This window comes from Chelon labrosus (assembly GCF_963514085.1).
Source record: "Chelon labrosus genome assembly, chromosome: 2".
Lineage (NCBI taxonomy): Eukaryota > Metazoa > Chordata > Actinopteri > Mugiliformes > Mugilidae > Chelon > Chelon labrosus.
In genome coordinates, this window is record NC_140338.1 from 2165502 (window position 1) to 2172973 (window position 7472).

Sequence of the window (7472 nt, forward strand, 5' to 3'; positions counted from 1 at the left end):
AAACAGCCAAATTCCTTGGAAAACATTTCATTCTGGGTAATAATTAGTTTCAAACAAAGTATACTGTAACTTGCCCAGTGGGAGTGAAGTCAGAATCAACAGAGAAAAGGTTTTGCAAATACAGACACGTGGAAAAACACTGGAAGGCTACGACCAGACTTTGTCTCAGCAATCATCCGTTAAGATCCGACAGTTTACGAGAAAATCAGATGTTCAGTTTTGACATGTTTCTTTGGTGATATCTGTTTCTTATCATCTATATTTACTGCATCTGTTCAATAGTAAACATCTTGCTGGATTACAGCACTTTCAGAGAAGCTACCGAGGTAAAATCACGTGTTATTTTCTAAAAAACGATTATTTAACATTGAATAGTTTAGTTTTTTTCTTGTTCAGCTAAACTGGTGCTGGAAGCTTGACTGAGTTAACCTGTTTATCAGTTTGTCTTTTCCCATTGTAGATTATCACCTGAATGATTAAAAAGAAGACGCAATTTATTCAGTTAAATATTTAAAATGTATCATGACCTGAAGACCACATCACAAAGTAACAGACTGTATTCATGTCTGTCCTCTGCGTTGAGCTTCTCAGGCGTCACATGTGTGAGGACAATCTCAGGAAAGACGAGGACAGTTGTTCAGACAGAAGAAGTCCTGCACCGTCTCCTCTGTTCTGAGGACGTTTGACATTAAACAGTAGATCAGTGAGATCATCACTACGACCACATTTGTCATATTTCTGTTAAAACTTTGTCCTGTCATCACATCGTTGTTCTCTTGTTATATTCCCGTTAAAATGAGACCTGTCCTGTACAACGCTGCAAATACAAACTATATTATATAAGACACAATGAACTGTAAACAAAAAGAAATATGATTTATCTTAAATAAATGTTGGTATTTGTGAGTATCTTATCTGTGTTGTAGTAACCTAAATCATTTAATATAAATACTGAAGAATGTCATCGTATATATACATAATATATACACTGTAAGTTCATGGGACAGTTTGTTGTCCTGCCGTTACATAAATCATATCTTACCAGTCGTGGTTATTTGTACTAGTGTCGATATTAAGCTAAAACAGTTGATTTAATAAATAACATCCACTCGTCATGCAGACACCAGTCTTTTCTAACTTCTTGAACCGTCTAACTGTCATTTAGAGACTTGTGCATTTCTAATCTGCAGACCCATCTGTGTCCATGGCTCACAGTTATGAACCCATTATTCAACATGTCTATGATTCCTCTCACATTCATTACACCAGCTAACTCACCTGTAATGTAAGGAATCCCCGTGCTCTTGTTTATCCCTGCAACTAAACATTTCTACAGTTAACATTTTGGATTCTATCAGTCTCTTGTGTAACATGCATCAGCTAGATCCTGCAGTCTTGTCTTGCACGCTTTAATCAGGTGGATGCATTATAGTGTTCCTCCTGTTTCCCTTTTCCCATCCTGACCCGACCCGACCAGACCCAACCAGCCTCAAGCAGATATAAGAGCTGGGTTCCATTTTGGAGACTTTATCCATTTTATTCTTGGGGTTGTATAGCAGCCAGGTTTTAGGTGTTCAATTAAAACCCTTATATTGTAATATTTGGAACTGCAACCAACCCCTTACACATGGCCAACATACAAGCAGGGCTGCTATCTTTTCCATCTCCTCTGGCTAGATGTTGTAATCTGATTTTATGGAAGTCTCTGTGGTTCAAAGATGTTACGACCCACCTGAAGATGGAAAAGAAAAGCTTCAAAAATAGATGGCTTTCTTAAAATGATTTCAATTCCTTGTCAAACCTGGGTGCTGTTTTTTTTATTTTGCACTTTTTAACTTATTATTTCTTCTTTTAAACCGTCATGTTCCATTAGCTGCAGAAAGTGTGATATGTGCATAAAAAACAAAACAAGAGTAGTTTCATTTTGCACCGAGACGTGTTCAGTAGTTTTCTAGTTCTAACGTCCTACTTGTCAAATAACAAAACAAGGAAAAGAGAAGATGAGATAATCCTTTATTTACCCCATAGTGGGGAAATGTGGAGTTTATAGAACAGATGTGAAAGGAAACCTCAATAAAAACACTATTACCAAAAAATAAAAATAAAAATTCATTTCTGGTTGTGGGTTCTGACACAGATCCAGAGTTTAATGTAGACCACAGCTTCAATCACTTCATACAGTATATGTGAGGTTGACATGGTGTGGTAGTTGCATGCACCCGTTTTTTAGTTTTGCAGTGTTTGTTAAAGTAAAATGGCGACTGGAGAAGCAGAGAGAGTGACTGGTCAACCTGCCTGTGTGCAGAAGAAACCTTCATCAGTCTGGTTTGGTATCTTCTTTTTAGTTTCAAATCATGATTCAGTGTCAGTACTCACCTGGTCCTGGTTGTCTCCTGAACCTGGAGTAAGAGTCAGACATGGAGGATCACCTGATTTCAAACTCTTGGATTAAACCATTGTCTCAAAGGGTGAGAAAATCAGAAATAGTGTTGATTAATGTGTTTGATCTGAGTGTTTTATATATATATATGTTTAAATGTGTATATACTCATGATATATTGAGGGGTAAATGTATTTATGTAAATAATTATTGTCCGTGTTCTGTTTTCCATAGTGTTGGGTTGACGTAAATATTGAAAGTTGTCCCCTGGGAATAGACTCTTCCTGTTGAGCACCTGGAGCAGGAGGAGGTTTAAAAGGAAGCTAGTTTCCTGGGTCAGTGTGTTGGAAGTAGAGCTGGGATTTACGGCTCTTTGAAAGGAGCCGGATCTTGAGGAACCGTTAAAAAGACCACCTCATTGTTACAGTCGTTTATTTTTTACAAGTCAACCAGAGGTAACTCTTTTTATCAAGGAAACAATCACTGGTAGCAAACATCCCACCAGGTGGTGCCATATATCCACAGGCTTTGACAGTGAAATCACTAGTTTGAATTTTCCTTCATCTAAAAAAAACTACAATAAAAACTACACAGGCTACAGATAAGTTTACAAAGCAACTTTACTGTAAAGATTTTTATACAAGAACCGAATGCTGCTACGTTTCCTTTAACTCTAAAGGGAGATTTGCTCAATGTCAAGTAATGCCTTCTAAGCTTCATATGATGGGCCTGGTGACACAAGATTTATCTGGGAATCAGCCACAACATTATGACCATTAGGAGAAGTAAATAACATTTAAACCATCTTGTGACAGTTCAGTGTTCTGCTGGGAAACTTCTGGACCTGGCATTCATTGGTGTGGATGTTACTTAGACATGTAGCACCCACCTAGACCAGACCAGGCACCCCCACCCCATAGCAATGACACTCCTTGATGGCAGCAGCCATCCCCAGCAGGATGCAGCCTGACACAGACACACACACAAAAACACTTTAGGAACAACTAAAAAAAAACATGAAGAACAGCACAAGGTGTTGACCTGGCCTCCAAATTCACTAGATCCCAAACTGATCAAGTATCTGTGGGATGATCCACAGAGGCCCCTCCCCTCAAAGATTGGTGTATAAAGGCATAGCAAATATCAACTTAAACAACTTAAAATAATAAATACATAAATAAATAAACCAGATAAAACGTTCTGCATAATATCTTCAGCAATCTTTGTGTCAGTAAAGTGTGGAGCGAACTGAGCAGAGGATAAGATTGATTTTTCTTCGTCTGTTTACGGGCTCCTCTGTTGGCTGCAGAGTCTCCAGCTTCACTTTAACTTAATTTCAGTCGTCAGACAGTTTGCAGCGACACAGCCGACCAGCCTGGACTCACAGAGCCAAACCCTGAGCAGCATGTCTGCATTGACTCCGTGCATCAGGCAGATGGCGCTGCAGGCCGTCCGGCGCCGCTGTGGATGACGCCGCCGCTGAGTGCGGATCAGGACGGGAGAGTGGATGAAGCTCCGTTAATCCTCACAGCCTCTCTGCGCTGTTATCATGTAAGCTGCAGAGAGGAGGGCAGCGTTCGCTCGTCTCTGAGGTTTATGGGGCGTAATCAAACTAACAACCTGCCCTGCAGAGCTGAACACTGATGTGACGCAGCCTGGAGGTCAAAGGTCAGCAACATTAACATTACACTCCACTTAGCTCTATGTTATCTGATCTCAAATCTTTGTTTTTCTTCTTCTTTCCTTGTTTTCTCTCTTCTGGTCTCATTTAGTTTGATCACATTTGGGTTTGCGTACTTCACAAGACGACACATGGCAGTTCTTAGTTCAGTCTATCCACCGTAGCTCCAGCTGTGTTTGGATCACCAGACTTCACTGGGCTTTACGCCGTCTCTGCACAAAAACGATGTTCCACAGGAAACAGCTCCAGTGTGCAGCCTCCATTCATTCATTCATTCATTCATCTTCTATAACGTCTTATCGTGTGAAGGGTCATGGGGGTCTGGAGCCTATCCCAGCTGTCATTGGGTGATTACGGCCAATTTAGAATCACCAATGAACCTAACCAGCATGTCTTTGGACGGTGGGAGGAAGCTGGGGAACCTGGAGAGAACCCACGCAGACACAGGGAGAACATGCAGACTACACACAGAAAGGAACCAGTCGGCCTGGATTAGAACCCAGAACCTTCTTCTGGCTGAGAGGCATCAGTGCTAACCACCACACCGCTGTGCCGCCCCACTCTGACTGATAATGGGTCATTAGAGCAACATTTACTGGAGAAGGAAACCAGGATTAAAAGCGTTTCCTCCAGCTACAGGTGAGTATCTGGCGGATAACAGACGTGGGTTCCTGATGGCCGTCACCTACAGATGTTCCTTCTTGGATGAAACTTTGTCAAGAAACTCTACAGGTCCAGTTGCTCCTTGTTTCAGCTTGTTCTGTTTATTTGCTTGTTCAGGTGTGTTTCTGCACAATTGTATGGTCTTGACCCAACCAACGTAAAGTGTCTTGAGATGACTTCATGATGTGATGCTGACTAACAGTGGCCTCCAGGACACAACATGGCTCCATTACATTCTCCAGATGTTAGTCTCTAGCATTTACAATGACCAACATATAGTCTGCCACGTGTCATGACCGAAAACTAGATTATCTGGCCAGAGGCAGATTTAGGTCTATACAGCTCCAGTATCTGACGTCACCCTGCACCAGCAATCACAACACCGCCATACTGGCAGGAAAGCGCACTTTTTCAATTACTATTACGGTTGACAACTGCAGCAACTAACTAACTTGTCCTTGTACCAGTTGCATCCAGAAATGGTCGACAGCTGTTGTGTCCCAGGACGCCAGAATAGTCTGGGACAAGCAAAGGGGAAATGGTTTTCTGGGATTCCCAAAGATCCCTCAAGACGTCAGATGTGGATTACTGCAATAAAACACTCAAGAAGCAGGAAGGAGAAAACGGAGCGGTGGGATCCTTCAAGAAACGGGTTTGTCTTGTGTAGTGATCACTTTATATCAGGGACAGAATCCAGAGTTCTCCAGGTGTAATGTCTTGTTTATTTATCATGTTTTTAACACCACGTCCAACAGATTTCTGTTCATAAAGAGAAGTTAGGCTGATGTTTATAATGTGGATTATAAAGAGGTGTTGATCATTCAGAACTAAAACTATTCACAATGAGAAAGAAACTCAGGATTAAACAGTTACTTGCTACTGTAGTTACATTACTGTCATGAACCTCCTCAGAAACATTCTTCATTGTTTGCTTTCAGTGACTCTCTGGAGTAGGATGAAGGAATGTTAAGACGCTGCAGATCAGGAACATTGTCCACGCCAGCTGTTTCAATGCTCGATAAAATCACACCTGGGGCATGATATATAATCTGTGGAGTTTTGTCTTGTACTGGTCAGTTTCTATCAGTTTGAAGTGCTCAGTAAACTCTGACGGCCTGAAATCAGAGCTGACTCCGTTCAGTTTAACTCAGAGTTTTCAGAGCAATATGGAGGCGTCAACAAAAAAAGTCACATGACGCCCAAAGCTCTATGGACCTTAAGATTCGTTACTGCACACCGCGTCCCGTCAACTTAATATGATTTCACTTTGTGGGTTGAAGTGGGCGCCCTCCAACCCTCTGCTTCCTGCCCACAGGATCCCAGTCACTGACGGATCAGGACAGGGGGCTCTTATTTGGGTTAAATAATGGAGTTAATACAAAACAAGCATATACAGTATACACCATCAAAGTGAAATGGTTTACTCCTGACTGATGGGTAATGTATTGGTTCTTCACTGACACATTAACACCACGGAGAAGAAGAGCTCAAAGCATTTAGAAAAAAAAGAAAATGTGCATGAGATAAAAGTATGCAGCCGTGTGTGTGTGATGGTGTTGTATGACATGTAATAATAAAATAATAAGAACTGGCTGGATGAGATGGAAGTCAAGACGAAGAGGTGATCCCAGCGTCTTCAAGATCATCTGACTCAAATAAAAGATGTAAAGATGTAAAATCTCCTGTTCAGGTCATGTGCAGATTGTCCCGTGGTCATTTTATTACCAACCACTGTGGTTCACACTGTGTTCTTGACTGACAGATTTTAGTTGTCAGCCTGAAGACAAAGTTCTTCCACTGCAGCGAACAGAGGACTCATCTCATCGACATTCTTGTGTCAAACAGAATGAATGCACCTTAACCCTAACCGTATGCATTAATGCACATGTTTTAGTGTAAAGATACACATGAAGGCAGACGACTGCACGTGAATAAAAACAGAACGTTAGCCCTGTGGTGGACCAGCCGACCTGCCTGAGGTGTACCCCCGCCTCTCGACCCAGTGACGGCTGCGGGACCCCCGAGACCCTCCCGAGGACGAGCGGTTGTGGAAAATGAACGAAAGAAAGAATAGGAAAGAAAATACTGCAGAGGAAGCAGAACGTTACATGTGGAATATGAATCGGAGCAGAACGTGACTCGTGGTGTGTTGAACGAGCAGCATGTGTGTTTTCCTTTATGGCTGCAGGAGAACAGACAGGAACGTGATTACAGGGCACCGCTACATGCAAGAACAGGTCACACACACACACACACACACACACACACACAGAGAGAGAGAGAGAGAGAGAGAGAGAGAGAGAGAGAGAGAGAGAGAGAGAGAGAGACTGCTGTTGTTGTCTTCCTCAGGCTCGACTGCAGCACCTCTGCTGCTCTGCAGTGAAGTCCCAGGGTGGGAGTGGTGTTCCTGAGTATATGTGCTCCTGTGTCTGTGTGTATGTATGGGTTGGGAGGCTGGGGGGAGGAGGGGGGAGGAGGGGGGAGAAGGGGGGAGGAGGGGGTTCTCGGGAACCGGTTGCCATGGCCACCAAAACAAGGATTCTTGATAGCATCACTCCTCCCAGCGTGCATCTCTCTCTTTCTTTCCTTGTTTTTCTCACGTGTCTCATGCAGCATCTCTCTCTCTCTCTCTCTCACACGTCCAGACATTTCCTTGTGCATGCAGATACACAACCAGTAGACGGGTGTCTTGCTTGTGCACACCTCTGCACGTGCACGTATGTGCAAGGTAAGAATTCACTGACGTTG